The following is a 21,335-nucleotide window of genomic DNA, read 5'->3' on the forward strand; positions in this document are numbered from 1 at the left end:
TGGTTACTGCATGATTCCATTTTGAGTGGTACTATATATATATATATATATATATATAAAACTTTGACAACCCTCCCCTATTTTGGACCACCCCTAGTAAATTTCGATCTGTCTAGACTTTTCAGCCAATCGCGCTTGTCCAAAGTTGATATTGTTCCCTTAGATTGTTTTGCTTCGAATTAATTGAAATTACTTGAACATTTTGCATGAATTACTTTCAAGTAAAGCAATTGAAAACATGTTTTATTTTTTATTAAAGTAGTTGAAAAACGCGTTTCATTTCAAGTAAGCATTTGGAAAATGTGTTTCGTTTCTAGTAAAAGAGATGAAAAACAAGTCCTGCAGGATTTGCTAGGCCGTGACAGAGTGAATGTTTATGGACATGGCAGACTCTGCCTAGTTACATGTGACAGTGTTAAACCCGTATTAATCATTCGCTAAATTTGTATGCGCCCAAATCTATTGTAACGACCCTGGGTTTATAACCGCGGAAATAGACTCTGCTCAGCACAGTCGATAGCACACACAGCACAGTCGATAGCACACCGGACCTCGGTCTAGGTTGTCGAGGGTTCGAGACCTGCTCCTTGCTGTTTCATTACACTATTTTATAAGAAACGACAAGGAAACGGGTCTACACTTTATGGATTTGGTGCAGAAAAGTCTACCGAGCGTACACCAGCGGTTACTGGCAACGTTGCTACCAACCGTTGTTTAACATTAAACATGGTAGGCCAAATCCTGGTGTTATGGCTGTGTCTCAACCTGCCTACAGCAAACTCAGGTGAGAGCCTTTCTTTTGTTTGGTTAGCCTTAAAGAGGCTAAATGATTGTCCTAAATCAAACGCCGTTTCGGAAGTAAAATAAAAACCATCCAACAACGCTATTTTCTTTTAAACTTGAATGTGGTAATGTAGGTTGGAGTTCCGAGATTATTGCCAAACTGAGTGTCAGGCTCTGCAGCCAGGGAAGGGTTGATGATTATATATATAAAAAAATAAACAAACCTAATCGTAGTCTATATGTGTTCTGTCCTAAATAGAGAAACAATATTTTCTATGAGGCAAAGCAAATGTGGAGCGTACACAAAGCATTAAGTTAGGCTTCTAAGGCAAGCACACTCATTGTTTAAAGAAATGCAACCTTTCTTGTAGCTAAATCTCTAACACTAGACTACACCTTCCCTGAATATCTTACTAAATTACTGGAGCACAATATTACTCAGTTTAAAAGTCAATGTAACCTTTTTATTATTCAGGGTCAGTATGGCGTATTGTGTCTCGTCAGTGATCTCGGAAGTTACTTTCATTTACAACCTGAACCAGTACAGTTTGCCTGGATATAAGTGATGATGTGTACAACTAGATTTTTCAGCCAATCGCGCTTGTCCAAAGTTGATATTGTTCCCTTAAATTGTTTTGTTTCTATTGAGGTATCAAGAAGTTACTGGAAGGCTATGTCTCATAGTTTTAAATATGTATACCGTTTCAAATAGGATTGTTCATATTTCTACCTTATTGGTAACGTATTTGATTCTCGTGACATGCGCAGGTGAGTCATTTTTTTCCACTCAGAGGGTAGGTGGTAACGTTACATCAAATATAAATATTTAACCTATCCCTTGATTTGAAAGAATATATTTAGGGTACCAAGGTACTGAATGTGCAATAGGCCTAGCCGTTATGCCCAGTGGACATTTCAATTAATTATATATAATCATTGATTCTTGAAGAATACAATTCTTCATAAAGTTAGTTAACGTTACCGTCTTAGCCAGATTGGCTATACCTGTATTTCAAGGCTTTGGTCCATTGTTTCCATTTTGTTTTTGTAAACAAACATACCTGATATCAAAGTAGGACTCGGTTGTCAAAAGGCTTACCATCTTCACTGTTATGCTACTAGTGCTAACATGATTTTAATAAGTAAGTATGCGTGTGTGTTTACACCCATTAAATTATATAACCTAATTGTACGTTTTGTGTCCAAATAGAGAAACATATTTGGCATTATTTATGTTTTCTAGGAGGCAAAAAAACGGAGCATACACAAAACAGGCTAAATTACTTTAGACTTCTAAGGCAAGCACACTCATTGCATTTGTTTTCTAAATCTCCCACTAGTCTACAATAACTTACCCTAAATATCTTACTAAATTACTGGAGCACAATATTACTACATTTCTAATTCAATGTAACCTTTTGTTGATCTTCAGGGTCAGTATTGCCCGTTGTGTCAACATAATCTGTCGAATTACTTTCATTTACAACCTGCACCAGTACAGTCTGCCTGGATATAAGTGAGGATGTGCACAACTGGAGTTTTCAGCCAATCATGTGTGTCCGATGTTTATTCATCTAATTTCCTGGAAATGTGATTGTTTTGCAGATTTTAAATGACTGCTAAAACTAGGCTATTTCTAATAGTTTCAAATATGATTGTTCATATTTTACCATTATTGGTATTCCCATGACATGCGCAGGTGTGTCTTTTTTTTTACTCAAAGGGTACATAAAATATTAAAATATATATAGCCTACTCATTGATTTAAAATAATGTGACATATAAATAGGATACCACGGTATGTGCAATACGCCTAGAACTACAGTCTAATAGACATTTAAATTAATAGTATTTAATCATTGATTCTTGAACACATGCCTCGTAAGTACAACTGCCTTACCCCATTAGACTATACCTAAATATAAGGGTGTCCTCCATTGTTTTCATTTGTTTTTGTAAACACACAATGTTCAAGGTCAAGTTTTATTTGTCACATGCACCAGTACAGTGAAACGCCTAACTAGCAAGCCCTTCCCAACAGTGGAGTATTCAATATTTTAAAAAAGTATAATAGGAAAATGAACATAAAAACATGAGATAAATAAGAGGCAGCTGCTGTACATACAGGGTCAATGCCAGTACCAAATGAACAATGTGCAGGGACACTGGAGTATTGAGGTAGATATGTACATGTAGGCAGGGATTAGGAGAAAGTGACTGGTAGCGGGATAAATAATAATATTATAATAAATAGTATGGCAGCAGTATAAGTGGTGTGAGTGATTGTGTGTAAGAGAGTCAGTCAATGTATACCTGATCAAATCTAATGTTATTTGTCACATGTCGAATACAACAGGTAGTTGTAGCCTTACTTACTTACAAGCCCTTAACCAAAAATGTAGTTTTAAGAAAAATATGCGTTAAGTAAAAAAATTGATAAGTAAAAAATAAATAAAAGTAAAAAATAATTTAAGAGCAGCAGTAAAATAACAATAGCAAGGCTATATACAGGGGGTACCGGTACTGGGTCAATGTACAATGTGAGGGGGGCACATGTTAGTTGAGGTAATATGTACATGTAGGTAGAGTTAAAGTGACTGCATAGATAATAAACAGAGAATAGCAGCAGCATAAAAGAGAAGGCATGTAAATAGTCTGGTTAGCCATTTGATTATCTGTTCAAGAGTCTTATGGCTTGGGGGTAGAAGCTGTTGAGAAGCCTTTTGCACCTTTTGGATATCAATGTCCCAGGTTTTAACAGTTGAACAGGTAGGTTATAAATGGCCTGTTCACTGTTATGTTACTAGTGCTACCATGATTATTATACTGTTATGCTACTAGTGCTACCATGATTATTATACTGTTATGTCACTAGTGCTACCATGATTATTATACTGTTATGTTACTAGTGATACCATGATTATTATACTGTTATGCTACTAGTGCTACCATGATTATTATACTGTTATGCTACTAGTGCTACCATGATTATTATACTACTAGTGCTACCATGATTATTATACTGTTATGCTACTAGTGCTACCATGATTATTATGCTACTAGTGCTACCATGATTATTAAACATGTAATGCTACTAATGCTACCATGATTATTAAACATGTAATGCTACTAGTGCTACCATGATTATTAAACATGTAATGCTACTAATGCTACCATGATTACTATACTGTTATGTTACTAGTGCTACCATGATTATTATACTGATTATGCTACTAGTGTTACTATGATTATTATACTGTTATGTTACTAATGCTACCATGATTATTATACTGCTATGTTACTAGTGCTACCATGATTTCAGCAAGTAATTGTGTGTGTTTATGTAACAGTATTGCTTCGGTTCCCATCCATTAATTTATACCTGTGTTTGCCATTTTTTTTTCTAGCTACCCATTCCCTGAAGTATTTCTACACAGCACTCCCACAACCTACTGGCCTTCCAGAGTTCAGCGCTGTTGCGTATTTGGATGAGGAACCAATATATTCCTATGACAGTTCTACAAAGGAACTGGTAGCTCGACAGGAGTGGGTTGAAGGAGCCGTGGATCCAGACTTCTGGAGAAGGAATACAGACATTTCTAAGAAGACTGAGAAGGTGTTCAAAGACAACATGAACACTGCAAGAGATCGCTTCAACCAGACAAGTTAGTATGCCGTCATCAGAGCATGTTTTGATAGATAGCTAATCGTAAACACTCATTGAAGATTGAAGGATCGATGTTACAATGTGTTGTTCCCTTTTAGGTGCCCATACATTGCAGATAATGTACAGCTGTGAGTGGGATGAGGAAACTGGTGCTACAGAGGGACGTGAACAGTATGGATATGGAGGAGAGGACTTCCTGTTATTTGATCTGAAGAATGAAAGATGGATTGCACCTGTTCGTCAGGGACTCATCACCAAAATAAAGTGGGATGCTAATGTTCCTAAACTTGAAGCCAAAATTCACTATCTAACCCATACGTGTATTGAATGGCTGAAAAAATATGTTTTCTATCAGAGAAGCATGCTGGAGAGGACAGGTATTATTATTAAAACTTAATTTGTTTTTACACAATTTAAGTAGCTTTACTATTTCTATTTCTTGGAGATTCTAATTACATTTGTGCATACGTTTCAATTTTTTTAACAAGTAGTCCTTTTTGTTGACTTGTCCAGTAGCCTTCCTCTGGAATAGTGTACAGCCAGATGCTGTCATCTGAAGAACATAATAACACTATAGAGATGTATATATTTGATCAATATCCTGATGATTGTACATTTGATCAATATCCTGATGTTTGTACATTTGATCAATATTCTGATGTCTTTATATTTAATCAATATCTTGATTGTATATTTTAACAATATCCTGATGTTTGTGTATTTGCTTTACACAGTCCCACCGCAGGTAACTTTGCTTCAGAAAGAACCCTCCTGTCCTGTGACCTGCCATGCAACAGGCTTCTACCTGAAAGCAATCAAGATATTTTGGAGAAGAGATGGAGTAGAGATCCATGATGATGTGGTGCATGAAGAGACCCTGCCTAATGGGGATGGGACGTATCAGAAGAGAACCCATCTCACTGTGTCGCCTGAAGACCTACAGAAGTACAACTACACATGCACTGTCCAACACATTAGAGGTGATGTGGTTCTGTCTGCTAACAGGGACAGCATTCGCAGCAACAGCAGGAATACTCCGGGTTAGTAGTTCTCCTATTATCCAAATCAGTTCTCAAGGACCCTCGGAATTCAGGTTTTTGTTTCTAAATATTACATCTAAATGTTTTGTTCTAGACTTCTATATGTTATTCATCTGTTAGCAAACCAGTTGTATATGGCAGCCTCTTTTCAAACGTGCATTCTTATTGGCCACTGTGAAAAGTGATGTTGTGATCCTCTGCCCCTAGAGTCTGATCAGTTTTGATCACGATCTAACACAAAACATGATTAATTATCTAATCAATGTCTAGTTAATGTCTTCACTTATAGAGTTATGTTTGTAATGAAATCAAATGAATTCACATTGAGCAATTCTTCTTTGATCTCAGGGCTCGCCATCATCACTACCAACATCTTCATGGTCTTTGTATTGGTCACATTGGTCATCAGTGTTATTGGTACGTCAAGCCCTCTTCACCACTATAGACACCAACAGACACACAAATGTGGCAACGATTTAACATCCAGTGCATCATGTACATGTGAATGTCAATAATACACAACACCATAGTGTTACATGTATTTTGTTTTGGCATTGAAATGATTGAAACAGTTTGATTTAGATTACCAATGATGATAAAAGAAGGAAAAAACTAATTGCCACATCTTTTTCTCCATTTATCCAAGTAATAAAGAGAAAGGGCTGGAAAGGAAAAGGTAAGTTCCCACCTATTTTTTTAGCCACTATGTCCCTGTTGATAATACTGCAAAATGAGAGGTTTCTAACTACTTCACTAAATTTCTGCAGTGTCTACTAAACATTATATTGTGTTTAACAAATATTCTGACATTTGAACTCTTTGTTTATTGGAATAGCATTCATTTTCAGTATTACACAGGGAAAGATTAGTCGGTTTTGAAATTCTGGAGGCTATTATAGCGTTAATCTTTCTACTGTCTTCTAGATCCAACAGCTGGAAAGGAAAAACAGTGTCCAAGTGAGTACTGAACTGTGTTGTGCTGTATTTAATAGAGGAGTGAATCCTTTATGAAGGATTTCATATCAATCAGTAACCTACTCAACTTTCCTTACTGAAAAGGTGAGGTGGAAGTTATTGTGAAATGTTCCTTTTTTCCAATTCTCAGCAAGTCTCCTGGAGAAGAATGTTCTTCTGATCATCGATGGTGAGTATTCAGATTTCTATTTTACTAAAACTTGGACTCAAATATGACCCTTCGGCAGTAAAGAAATTCAGTCTGGTAGTTGTTTCCCTTCTCATTAAGAGTATAATTTGAGGAGTTGAACATTAAAGATATTTGCAAAAATTATGTATATAATCCATCAAGGCATTTCCTCCATTACTGATTGAAATAAAAAAAACATGTATTTCCCCCTAGCAAAACCTGCTGAAATGGAGAAACCAAAAAGTGAGTACTGCCACGTGGAGAGTTATTGTCAGTGATAGTACATTTCATATTGATAAGTGACCCCACTCACTTGTATGTCTTCAATATACTTTCCGTACTAAACCCTGGGATATTGAAGCAGGGATGTATGAAGTCCAGAATCAGCAATATGACATCACCATACACGGTGGGGAGCCTAGATAGATGGTCTGTGGTGGAGAGACTTCATAAATCACCCAACTATTCTGGTGATGACCTATCGCTATGTCTTCCATTAATGCATTCTTGTTTAAATGTCCCCGGTATCAGTACGGAAAGTATAAAACGACGTGATTTTCACAGTTTAATGTTGACATGTTAAAATAAGAAATATGGTGCTTTTCAGTGAGCCATCCAGCTGATGCTCTCCAGTGCCCGAATCAAGATACGACTGGTAAGAATATTTATTCCTGTATTTGTATAGCTTCATATTTGGAGTTGAAAACGGGTTCTTCAATGAACAATCTGAAACCAGTCAATGAATGCAAATGAATCTAAATGTCACTTTAAATGCACCAAATACTTGACGCAGACTCTCCTTCAAGGTATTTTGTGGACCTGAAGACACTGTCAAGTTATGAGTTTATTAGTCATCCAGACCTCTTATAGGTTCTTAAACAAACCCATGTCTGGATGGTGGCCTCTCCTCCCCCATAAATTATTTTCAGTTTGTTGTTTATTTACCACACATCACATGTACAAATGTAGCTCTGTTTTTTTTTGTTTTACCAGGTAAGTTGACTGAGAACACGTTTTCATTTACAGCAAAGACCTGGGGGAGAGGAGGGGGGTGAATGAGCCAATTGTACGCTGGGGATGATTAGGTGACCGTGATGGAATTTAGCCAGGACACCGGGGTTAACACCCCTACTCTTACGATAAGTGCCATGGGATCTTTAATGACCTCAGAGTCAGGACACCCGTTTAACGTCCCATACGAAAGACGGCACACTACACAGGGCAGTGTCCCCAATCACTGCCCTGGGGCATGTTAGTTGGTTGAGCATGGCGGTTGCAATGCCAGTGTTGTGGGTTTGATTCCCACGGGGGAGTAGTAAGAAGAAATTATGAAAATGAATGCACTCACTACTGTTAGTCGGTCTGGATAAGAGTGTCTGCTAAAGGACTAAAATGTGAAGCATAATCATGGCGGGTGAGGGAGATAAAAATCAGATAGCTTGTGGGAGGAATCTTACTCAAATTCACACAATACTGTGATTATTGTCAATAGATTATGTTCATTTACAGGATATGCTGTTTACATGCTATGAAAAATATTATCCAACTAATATTGTGGTGCAATCCATTGAAGTAATTAATCTTCCGCTGTTTTAAAGGTGACTTTTGTTCAGGAATGTTCAAGGTGAATGTTTTCATATTTAAGGTTCCGACAGAAGCAGAACAATTTCCTCAAGCTCTTCTAGTGGCTCTGATGACTCTGGAGACTCTACGTAAGTATCCATTATATTGAGATCCTTTTATTGAATAATATCAGCATGTAAAGTACATGTTTTGAATCCTGTGTGACAGATGAACTTGTGCATTGATTTTGTACATGGATATAACTTTCGAAGTGCTGTGCTTTGTTCTCTGATTTCATTTTTTTTTTTAAATTGTATCTTTGCTTTCCCCCTAGAACTCCTCTTGTCAAGAAACGTAAGTTGGGATCTGTTTAACATCTTATTTGCTGTATGTTCTTGAATAGTTTTAATATTCTTTAATTACATGAATCTGCTTTAATAACATATCTGCTAATAGTGCTGATAGTATGTTCTCTTTCCTAGGTTTTTAGTCTCGGTCGACTGCAGTTGGAGGGCTGTCTTCTTTTGTGATCTTGGACACCTGAATTATCCGTGGAGTTACAAAAGCCTCTTGCGAGCCTGCCGACATGCTGGCTACTCCCCTCGGGAAATTCAGGATGGTAATAAAGGTCTTTCTATGAAAATTGATAAGAAATCGGCTGAACTCCATTCTTCCATTGACGACCTGAAATCCTCCATGAATGATCTCCTTTTGAGAACGACTGAGGCAGAGTTGCGCATTAGCACAGTTGGAGAAGAACATCACCGGCTACCTCATCCACCCTGCGCGGAGGAAAGTTCAGTACAAAGGCCGAAGCCATCTCTTCAACACACCGGGAGAAGTGTACACTTTTCTCAAAGAACTGAACAACGTCTGAGCCAGGACGGTCTCTCTGGGGGATAAGATGCAGTTTGTTTGTTTTCTCTTATCCGGACTGAACCAGTGAAGCCAGTGAAAACAAGAAATTGAAGAGGGAATGGGTAGGACAAGTTTTTGCGTCCTCTTTTAACTCCAAAGCAAGAGGAACTGCAATTTTGATAAGTAGACACATCCCCTTCTGCATCAACAACACCATCTCTGATCCCTCTGGCAGGTTTGTTTTGGTGCAGGGGCATATGTTTTCAGAGTCTTGGACCCTATTGAATATTTATGCTCATAACTTCGATGACCATATGTTTATTCAGAATGTCTTCCTTCAGGTCGCTCAAGCACCACCAGGATGGCTACTGGTTGGAGGAGATTAAAATTTTTGTTTAGATACAGTTCTTGATAGGTCCTCTGATAAACCCTTACTTCTTACCAAAGCCGGCAAGCTCACCATGTCATTCATGAAAGATCTCAATTTACTAGACATCTGGAGACAGTTGCACCCACAGGATAGGGACTACTCTTTTTATTCACACCCACACAAGACACACACACGCATAGATAACTTTTTACTATCGACACAACTGTTTCATAGAGTGTTAGATGTCGAGTATCTCCCCATATTGCTTAGTGACCATTCCCCTCTGGTATTATCAATCTCCATTCCTAACAAGGTAGATGGAGACTAAATTCTACACTCCTAAAGCAACCTGAATTTTGTGCAGTCATCAAAGAGCAGATCAATATTTTTACTTTGGCAAACAAACCCTCAGCTCCTGACAGTTTCATTCTTTGGGACACATTGAAGGCCTATCTGAGGGGACAGATCATTTCCTATACTAAAGGGCTGAAGAGAAAACACGGTGCGGAACTGAGTGTAAACGGAATAGTGTAAATTGTCCGTTGGAGATTTTATTAATTGTTCAGCAGTCGTATGGCTTGGGGGTAGAAGCTGTTGAGGAGGCTTTTGGGTCTAGACTTGCCGTATAATACATCCGGTGTGGTTTCAACAGATTTTTGTCAAATTAACAAATTATTGTCTTTTGTTGATTTTATATAACAACATTCCTACCTGGTTTAGCATTATTTTTTTCAATTATTGCATAGTTCTACTATTTGTATTCATTTAGGTGTAACGTGTAAATGTGTAACGTAAAAAATAATCACTGTCAATGACAGACTTTCATTTTGAAGGCTAAACGCAAAGTCCACTATTGTGGCTAATCCTTATTGTGGCTAACTTCACATAGATTGGTTCGAGCACCATTAATCAAATAAGAACTGTCTTATAAATTAGGGTTATTTTAGATGATGACACCTAGCTATATAGTTAGCTAGCTAACTATAGCTACTGAAACAGATTATGTCGTTTTGCTATGTTTTTGGGGAAGAGCATTGTTTGCGTCCATAATGTAGCTCGCTTTTTTTTTAATACAAGCACTGTAGTTGCGCGGAACAACTTTACCAGCATCATAACATGCGTCTCGATGAATCGTTGTGACATATGAAATACGAGTGATGGTGTAATCAATGTGTAACGTAAAAAATAATGAATGCGTTACATTTTTATGTGATGTGCAGTCATATTCAGGTCCTGATTGGTCAACAAGCTTATTTGATGACACGCAAAGACCGTAACGGCGTTCCATAGAAATCCTGGTTGAGAATGAAACGACTGGACAATTCAGCAATGAAACAGCACAGCAAGTAAGTGAAAGAAATAGGTTTTTATTATGTTTTACTGGTAATGGGGACATACGTAAATGCCAACAAAGTAACTTTTTGGTGTGTGTGTATAACCTTTATTCAACTAGGCAAGTCAGTTAACCTGTCTAGGACTTGGGTTCCACTAGCGGAACCCCTCGCCAACAGCCAATGAAATTGCAGAGCGCCAAATTCAATCAACAGAAATCTCATAATTCAATTTTCTCAAACATACAAGTATTAGACACCATTTTAAAGATAAAATTCTCGTTAATCCAACCACAGTGTCCGATTTCAAAAAAGCTTTTCGGCGAAAGCAGAACATATCATTATGTTAGGTCAGCAACTAGTCACAGAAAGCATACAGCAATTTTCCAAGCAAAGAGAGGAGTCACAAAAAGCAGAAATATTGATAAAATGAATCACTAACCTTTGATATTCTTCATCAGATGACACTCCCGGGACAACATGTTACACAATACATGTATGTTTTGTTCGATCAAGTTCATATTTATATCCAAAAACCTCAGTTTACATTTGGCTTTGCCTCCAAAACATCCCGTGAATTTGCACAGAACCACATCAAATCACAGAAATACTCGTAATAAACATTAATAAAAGATACAAGTGTAATTCACAGATTTAAAGATATACTTCTCCTTAATGCAACCGCTGTGTCAGATAAAAAAAAAAAAACTTTACCGAAAAAGCAAACCATGCAATAATCTGAGTACGGCGCACACAACCCAAGAAGATATCCGCCATGTTGGAGTCAACATAAGTCAGAAATAGCATTATAAATATTCACTTACCTTTGATGATCTTCGAATCCCAGTTCCACAATAAATGTTTGATTTGTTCCATAAAGTCCATAATTTATGTCCAAATTCCTCCTTTTGTTAGGGCGTTTAGTTATATTACTGGTCGTAGACACATATCAAACGGTGTATAGAATCAATCTTTAGGATGTTTTTATCATAAATGTTCAATAATGTCCCAACTGGAGAATTCATTTGTCTGTAGAAAAGCAATGGAACGAGAGGTAACTTTCTCATGACCGCGCATCACGAGCCCGAGGCTGCTGGCAGACCTCTGACTCAATCCCCTCTCATTCAGCCCCCCTTCACAGTAGAAGCCTGAAACAACGTTATAAAGACTGTTGACATCTAGTGGAAGCCTTAGGAAGTGCAAGATGACCCATATCCCACTGTATCTTCAATAGGGGCTGAGTTGAAAAACTACAAACCTCAGATTTCCCACTTCCTGGTTGGATTTTTTCTTGGGTTTTTGCCTGCCATATTAGTTCTGTTATACTCACATACATCATTCAAACAGTTTTAGAAACTTCAGAGTGTTTTCTATCCAATACTACTAATAATATGCATATATTAGCATCTGGGACTGAGTAGGAGGCAGTTTACTCTGGGCACGCTTTTCACCCAAACGTGAAAATGCTGCCCCCTATCCATATGAAGTTTTAATGTGAGTCTGGAAGGAGAGTTTACAGTCTAACCAGACACCTAGCTATTTGTAATTGTCCACGTATTCTAAGTCACAGCCGTCCAGAGTAGTGATGCTGGATGGGCGGGCAGGTGCGGGCAGTGATCAGTTGAAGAGCATGCATTTAGTTTTACTTGCGTTTAAGAACAATTGGAGGCCACGGAAGGAGAGTTGTATGGCATTGAAGCTCGTCTGGAGGTTAGTTAACACAGTGTCCAAAGAAGGGCCAGAAGTATACAGAATGGTGTCTGCGTAGAGGTGTATCAGAGAATCACCAGCAGCAAGAGCAACATCATTGATGTATACAGAGAAGAGAGTCGGCCCGAGGATTGAACCCTGTGGCACCCCCATAGAGACTGCCAGAGGTCCGGACAACAGGCCCTCCGATTTGACACACTGAACTCTATCAGAAAAGTAGTTGGTAAACCAGGCGAGGCAATCATTTGAGAAACCAAGGCTGTCGAGTCTGCCAATAAGAATATGGTGATTGACAGAGTCGAAAGCCTTGGCCAGGTCGATGAATACAGCTGCGCAGTAATGTCTGTTATCGATGGCGGTTATGATGTCGTTTAGGACCTTGAGTGTGGCTGAAGTGCACCCATGACCAGCTCTGAAACCAGATTGCATAGCGGAGAAGGTACGGTGGGATTCGAAATGGTCGGTAATCTGTTTGTTAACTTGTTAATCCAGCCGCTGTGTCAGATGTCAAAAAGGCTTTATGGCGAAAGCAAACCATACGATTATCTGAGGACAGCGCACCGCATACAAAAACATAACCATATTTTAACCAGGAAGGTGTGGCATAAAAGTCAGAAATAGCAATATGAAAAATGCCATACCTTTGATGATCGTTTGTTGGCACTCCAAAAGGTCCCAGTTACATCACAAATGGTCCTTTTGTTCGATAATGTCCTTCTTTATATCCATAAAAACTCAGTTTAGCTGGCGCGCTTCAGTCAATAATCCACTCAGTTTCCCACCATCAAAATGCATTCAAAATGAATCCCAAACGTTACTAATAAACTTTTCCAAACAAGTCAAACAACGTTTATAATCAAACCTTAGGTGCCCTAAAACGCAAATAAACTATAAAATTTAAGACGGAGAATAGTATGTTCATTACCGGAGATAAATAAGAAAGAATGCGCTTTCCTCCAAGCTCTTGGAAACACTACAGCCAAAATGGGAGCCACCTAGAAAAAATACAATTTCTGGGTCATTTTTCCAAAAACCAGCCTGAAACTCTTTCTAAAGACTGTTGACATCTAGTGGAAGCCCTAGGAACTGCAATCTGGGAGGATTTGGCCATATTATTAAAATACTAGCCATTGAAAATAGTGGTAATGGGATGGTTTGTCCTTGGGGTTTCGCCTGCCATTTCAGTTCTGTTATACTCAGACATGATTTCAACAGTTTTAGAAACTTTAGAGTTTTCTTTCCAAATCTACCAATTATATGCATATCCTAGCTTCTGGGCCTGAGTAACAGGCAGTTTTCTTTGGGCACACTTTTCATCCGGATGTCAAAATACTGCCCCCTACACCAGAGAGGTTGAAACGTATCAACTATAATTATAACTCACCCGTGATCTGTTCAAGCTACAGACTCCAAACCAACTTTCAGTATGTGGGAAAATGTGTATTTGGGAAGCCTAACACATTGTGCATGTCTTATAGTAATATGTCTGTGTAGGGTGTACTGTGTCTTATAGTAATATGCCTGTGTTTGTATGATTGGGTGTACTGTATGTCTTATAATAATATGCCTGTGTAGGTAAGAGAGGGTGTACTGTGTCTTATAGTAATATACCTGTGTATGTAAGAGAGGGTGTACTGTATGTCTTATGGTGATATACCTGTGGAGGGAAGAGAGGGTGTACTGTGTCTTATAGTAATATACCTGTGAATGTAAGAGAGGGTGTACTGTATGTCTTATGGTAATATACCTGTGGAGGGAAGAGAGGGTGTACTGTGTCTTATAGTAATATACCTGTGTATGTAAGAGAGGGTGTACTGTATGTCTTATGGTAATATACCTGTGGAGGGAAGAGAGGGTGTACTGTGTCTTATAGTAATATACCTGTGAATGTAAGAGAGGGTGTACTGTATGTCTTATGGTAATATACCTGTGGAGGGAAGAGAGGGTGTACTGTGTCTTATAGTAATATACCTGTGTATGTAAGAGAGGGTGTACTGTATGTCTTATGGTAATATACCTGTGGAGGGAAGAGAGGGTGTACTGTGTCTTATAGTAATATACCTGTGTATGTAAGAGAGGGTGTACTGTATGTCTTATGGTAATATACCTGTGGAGGGAAGAGAGGGTGTACTGTGTCTTATAGTAATATACCTGTGGAGGGAAGAGAGGGTGTACTGTATGTCTTATGGCAATATACCTGTGTATGTAAGAGAGGGTGTACTGTGTCTTATAGTAATATACCTGTGGAGGGAAGAGAGGGTGTACTGTATGTCTTATGGTAATATACCTGTGTATGTAAGAGAGGGTGTACTGTATGTCTTATGGTAATATACCTGTGGAGGGAAGAGAGGGTGTACTGTGTCTTATAGTAATATACCTGTGTATGTAAGAGAGGGTGTACTGTGTCTTACAGTAAAAAAAAAATAATAATAAATGAACTAGTCAGTTAAGAACAAACTCTTATTTACAATGACAGCCTATCGGGGAACAGTGGGTTAACTGCCTTGTTTAGCAGCAGAAAGACAGATTTTTAACCTTGTCAGCTCAGGGATTTGATCCAGCAACCTTTCGGTTACTGGGCCAAAGCTCTAACCACTAGGCTACTTGCCTAATATGCCTGTATAGGTAAAATAGAGTGTACTGTATGTGTTATCAGTCAGGCTATCCTATCAATGAATCAATCCTTCACAAGATGGCATGCACACCACATTTTCTTCAGGAAATTAACTTTTCTCATTTTTGATTGTGACTTTCTATCTGCACTGACTCCTTTTGATTTATGGACAAGGATTTGGGATTATCTGCACTGTCACCACACTGCACCAATATGGATGTTACAATAGATGGCTGTTTAGGGCAAACTAGGGGATTGACTGAGTGTTCTTATTTGGGGAGTGATGAGCCCTCTACACTGCAGGATTTCCCTAACACATTTCCACCAACATATTGGAATGAGAACCAAATTAAAATAGGGACACTACGCATGGTTAATGATTACAAGTGATTATATGAGAATCTCAGAACGAAATTAAATAATGTGCATTATTTCATAAAAATAGTTTAATATGTCATTTTGATTTGAATGGAGAAAGGCATACCTTTCTACAGCCTTTACATTTGACATTTTTTTTAACCTTTTAACAAGTCAGTTAAGAACACAATGGCTGTGTGAAGTTGCAGGATGTTAGCGGGAACTGGAACACGCTGCCGCACACATCGATCCAGGGCATCTCAAACATGCTCAATGAGTGACATGTCTGGTGAGTATGCAGGCCATGGAAGAACTAGGACATTTTCAGCTTTTAAAAATTGTGTAGTGATTCTTGCGACATGGGGCCGTGCATAATCATGCTGAAACATGAAGTGATGGTGGCAGATGAATGGCACAACATTGGGCCTCAGATCTTGTCACAGTATCTGCATTTAAATTGCCATCGATAAAATGCAATTGTGTTTGTTGTCCATAGCTTATACCTACCTGCCCATACCATAACCCCACTACCACCATGGGGCACTCTGTTTACAACGTTGACATCAGCAAACCACTAGCACACAAGATGCCATAAACGTGGTCTGCTGTTGTGAGGTTGGATGTACTGCCAAATTCTCTAAAACGAGGTTGGAAGAGGTTTGGTGGACATTCCTGTAGTCAACATGCCAATTTCATGCTCCCTCAACTTGAGACATCTGTGACATTTTGTTGTGTGATAAAACTGCACATTTTAATTGCCTTTTATTGTCCCCAGCACAAGTGTACCTGTGTAATAATCATGGCGTTTAATCAGCTTCTTAATATGCCACACCTGTCAGGTGGATGGATTATCTTGTCAAATGAGAAATTCTCACAAGGGACAGGGATATCTTGTCAGTTGTACAACTGAATGCATTCAAATGCATTCAACTGAAATGTGTCTTCTGCATTTATCCCAACCTCTCTGAAATAGAGAGGTGCGGGGGGCAACAGGGATGTAAACAAATTTGTTCACAAAAGTTGAGAGAAATTAGGTTTTTGTACATATGAAACATTTCTGCGATCTTTTATTTCAGCTTATGAAACATGGGACCAACACTTTACATGTTGTGTTTATATTTGTGTGCAGTATATGTAACCTATACAAAAGTTTTTTTTTCTATAAATAGAAACTCCACTTTGCCCACCAGATGGCTCTGTAACTGTTTGATACCCATCAACTATTCTCTGTGTCTTGAGGGTTGCTCAGCTCAGCTCATGGGGATGAGGAAGATATTTACAAGCCAATATCAGAAAGATGCATGACTTGTGATGTATTAGCAGAGTTGTTTTGTTAGAGGTGTCAGGTGCACAGTGCATAGCAATACATCTATAGCTACAGTGAAATGAACTATTTCAGATGGAGAGGGAAGAATTATCATCTCGGTTTCAACAGACTGTGAGAGCTAAGTGAATAGGACGTGAATGGTTGATTGATTTTAACTGTACTGGGTCTCACTCGAGGAAAAGCAGCTCTGGATGAGTAACGAGACCCATGATTCAGTGCAGGAGGAGTAGATGGCCTACTGGAGGAAAAGAAGGAATGAGGGAGACAACCGCCAGAGGTCAACTATGATGAACGGTCACGATGATGACTGGATGACTATATATTTACATTGGCGACGTCAACGCAGCCACAACAACACCGCTGTAATTGAATACAGACTACGTGGGCAGTTCTGGGGAAAAACTCAAACCCTTCAAGGGATTTTCTGACTAAGAAAAGAAAGCTGACCAGGGTCTGGGGAGGAAAACTTATTCTGTTTTAACCTCAACCTTAACCATACCCCTGACCTATACATGTCACCTTGCCTAAATGTAACCAATTGTTCTTGTGTTCACGTGGCAAGTCACTCCCAAGTCATAATTCGACATTCCAAAATCTGATGTTTGTGGCCGTTAGACAAATGTCTAATATTGAAGACATCAAGTTGATTCAATGGTAAATATCTGTTGAATACCCTCCAATGACATCAAGTTGATTCCATGAAAAATATCTGTTGAATACCCTCCAATGACATCAAGTTGATTCCATGATAAATATCTGTTGAATACCCTCCAATGACATCAAGTTGATTCCATGATAAATATCTGTTGAATACCCTCCAATGACATCAAGTTGATTCCATGATAAATATCTGTTGAATACCCTCCAATGACATCAAGTTGATTCAATGATATCGACGTTGCAGTGCATCATGTTCCAGTTCTAAGGCCCCGTTTGTCTTCTCATGCTGGGAATCAATGGCGTAATAATCCCACCAGAACGACAGTCTCCAGCCCAGTAGTGAGTGGGAACAGAACAGAGAACGGGATGTATTTGGGTGATGATTCACTCGTTCCAGCCCCCTCTGCTTTCCCCCTCCAGTCTGTAGGACACACAGCTAATTGGGCGGTCATTTTCTCAAAGCTGAGACGAAGATCACGTCTCTAAATGGAGCATTGTATCCAAAACAATGTCCCTTGGGCACACTTGTTCTTGTTGGCTGCTTTTTTGCCTTGTTATTTCAGTATAGGTTGAGATGGGCGATGTCTGAATGTTTCCTGTCTTGTAGGTGGAGAGCAGAAAGACCCATCTCCCCTCCCCTAGTCGTCATCAGATCCAAAGTGAGGTCCACTCCGCCTCTCGTTGACATACAGTACATTCTGAAAGTATTCAGACCCCTTTTCCACATTTTGTTACTGTACGTTACAGCCTTATTCTAAAATGTATTAAATACTTTTTCCCTCTCATCAATCTACACACAATACCCCATAGTGACAAAGCGAAAACAGGTTTTTAGAAATGTTTGCAAATGTATATAAATAAACCAAAACAGAAATACCTTATTTACATAAGTATTCAGAACCTTTACTATGAGACTCGAAATTGAGCTCAGGTGCATCCTGTTTCCATTGATCATCCTTGAGATGTTTCTACAACCTTGATTGGAGTCCACCTGATGTAAATTCAAGTGATTGGACATGATTTGGAAAGGCACATACCTGTCTATATAACATCCCATAAGATCCCACAGTTGACATGTAACCAAGCCATGAGGTCGATGGAATTGTACGTAGAGCTGGGAGACAAGATTGTGTCTAAGGACAGATCTGGGGAAGGGTACCAAAATGTTTCTGCAGCATTGAAGGTCCCCAAGAACACAGTTGCATCCATCATTCTTAAATGGAAGAAGTTTGGAACCACCAAGTCTCTTCCTAGAGCTTGCCGCCCGGCCAAACTTAGCAAACGGGGGAGAAGTGCCTTGGTCAGGGAGGTGACCAAGAACCTGATGGTCACTCTGACAGGGCTCCAGAGTTCCTCTGGAGATGGGAGAACCTTCCAGAAGGACAACCATCTCTGCAGCACTCTACCAATCAGGCCTTTATGGTAGAGTGGCCAGACGGAAGCCACTCCTCAGTAAAGGCACATGACAGCCCACTTGGAGTTTGCCAAAAGGCAACTAAAGTTCTCTCAGACCATGAGAAACAAGATTCTTTGGTCTGATGAAACCAAGATTAAACTCTTTGGCCTAAATGCCAAGCGTCACGACTGGAGGAAACCTGGCACCATCCCTACGGTGAAGCATGGTGGTGGTAGCATTGTGCTGTGGGGATGTTTTTCAGCAGACTAGTCAGAATCGAAAGATGAACGGAGCAAAGTACCAAGAGATCCTTGATGAAAACCTGCTCCAGAGCACTCAGAGGACCTCAGACTGGGGCGAAGGTTCACCTTCCAACAGGACAACAACCCTAAGCACACAGCCAAGACAACGCAGAAGTCTCTGAATGTCCTTGAGTGGCCCAGCAAAAGCCCGGACATGAACCTGATCGAACATCTCTGGAGAGACCTGAAAATAGCTGTGCAGCTACGCTCCCCATCCAACCTGACAGAGCTTGAGAGGATCTGCAGAGAAAAATGGGAGAAACTCACCAAATACAGGTGTGCCAAGCTTGTTGCGTCATACCCAGGAAGACTCAAGGCTGTAATCGCTGCCAAAGGAAAGAACTAAGTAAAGGGTCTGAATAGTTATGTAAATGTGATATTTCAGTTTTTATTTTTAATACATTTGCTAAAATGTCTAAAAACCTGTTTTGCTTTGTCCTTATGGGGTATTGTATGTAGATTGATGATGGGAATACAACGATTTAATCGATTTTAGAATAAGGCTGTAACGTAACAAAATGTGGAAAAAGTCAAGAGGTCTGAATACTTTCTGAATGCACTGTATGCCTAAAAATACCTGAAACATTCCCTTTCTAATGAAACATGAGACAGAAAGAGGACGTTTCCCTTGGCCATACTGTATGTCAGACAGATAGCCACAGGATGCATGGAATGTACTGGAGTAGTTATGCATAGCTGACATGGCAGTCCTCTGCTCTTAGTGTGGGACAGTCACTTCCCCTTGCATTATCACCATGCAGTTGCAATAGCCCAGTGGTGATGTCAGCAGTTTGCTTCGGGGAACACCATCCAATACTATTAAAAGTTATATTGGAAGAGTTCCCTAAGTGTGTTGTTTGTTGATTGGTTTAAGCTTATGAGAAGGACAGAGACACAGAGGGAGCAAGAGAGTGAGAGAAAATGAGTGTGTGTTTTACATGGTGAAAGTGACAAGAGGGCTTCCGCTCATAGCTGTATATTGTACTGTACTCGTATATTTTGTATATTAAAATCTGTTCCTTAAGATTGATGAAAGGCTAGGTCATGAGCCCCATATGGTCTCTGCTTAGCCACTAACTTGGGGGAAAATAGTATTATGGAGTGTTGCTGAGCCACTAATCTGGGGAAAAATCGTATTATGGAATGTTGCTTAGTCACTAACCTGGGGGTAGGAGTATTATGGAATGTTGCTTAGTCACTAACCTGGGGGTAGGTGTATTATGGAATGTTGTTTAGTCACTAACCTGGGGGAAAGAGTATTATGGAATGTTGCTTAGTCACTAACCTGGGGGTAGGAGTATTATGGAATGTTGCTTAGTCACTAACCTGGGGGTAGGAGTATTATGGAATGTTGCTTAGTCACTAACCTGGGGGAAAGAGTATTATGGAATGTTGTTAAGTCACTAACCTGGGGGAAGGAGTATTATGGAATGTTGCTTAGTCACTAACCTGGGGGAAAGAGTATTATGGAATGTTGCTTAGTCACTAACCTGGGGGAAGGAGTATTATGGAATGTTGCTTAGTCACTAACCTGTGGGAAAGTATTATGGAATGTTGTTTAGTCACTAACCTGGGGGTAGGAGTATTATGGAATGTTGTTTAGTCACTAACCTGGGGGTAGGAGTATTATGGAATGTTGCTTAGTCACTAACCTGGGGGAAAGAGTATTATGGAATGTTGTTTAGTCACTAACCTGGGGGTAGGAATATTATGGAATGTTGCTTAGTCACTAACCTGGGGGTAGGAGTATTATGGAATGTTGCTTAGTCACTAACCTGGGGGAAAGAGTATTATGGAATGTTGCTTAGTCACTAACCTGGGGGTAGAAGTATTATGGAATGTTGCTTAGTCACTAACCTGGGGGAAGGAGTATTATGGAATGTTGTTTAGTCACTAACCTGGGGGTAGGAGTATTATGGAATGTTGTTTAGTCACTAACCTGGGAGAAGGAGTATTATGGAATGTTGCTGAGCCACTAACCTGGGGGTAGGAGTATTATAGAATGTTGTTTAGTCACTAACCTGGGGGAAAGAGTATTACGGAATGTTGCTTAGTCACTAACCTGGGGGAAGGAGTATTATGGAATGTTGTTTAGTCACTAACCTGGGGGAAGGAGTATTATGGAATGTTGCTGAGCCACTAACCTGGGGGAAGGAGTATTATGGAGTGTTGCTTAGCCACTAACCTGGGAGAAGGAGTATTATGGAATGTTG

At 39.4% G+C, this 21,335-nt stretch overlaps 1 pseudogene; it reads left to right on the forward strand.

The window, feature by feature from the left end:
• Positions 1-522: 522 nt before the first annotated feature.
• On the forward strand, positions 523-8,797 carry LOC120064133 (annotated as a pseudogene).
• Positions 8,798-21,335: the final 12,538 nt, after the last annotated feature.

Source organism: Salvelinus namaycush, chromosome 19, assembly GCF_016432855.1.
Source record: "Salvelinus namaycush isolate Seneca chromosome 19, SaNama_1.0, whole genome shotgun sequence".
Classification (NCBI taxonomy): domain Eukaryota; kingdom Metazoa; phylum Chordata; class Actinopteri; order Salmoniformes; family Salmonidae; genus Salvelinus; species Salvelinus namaycush.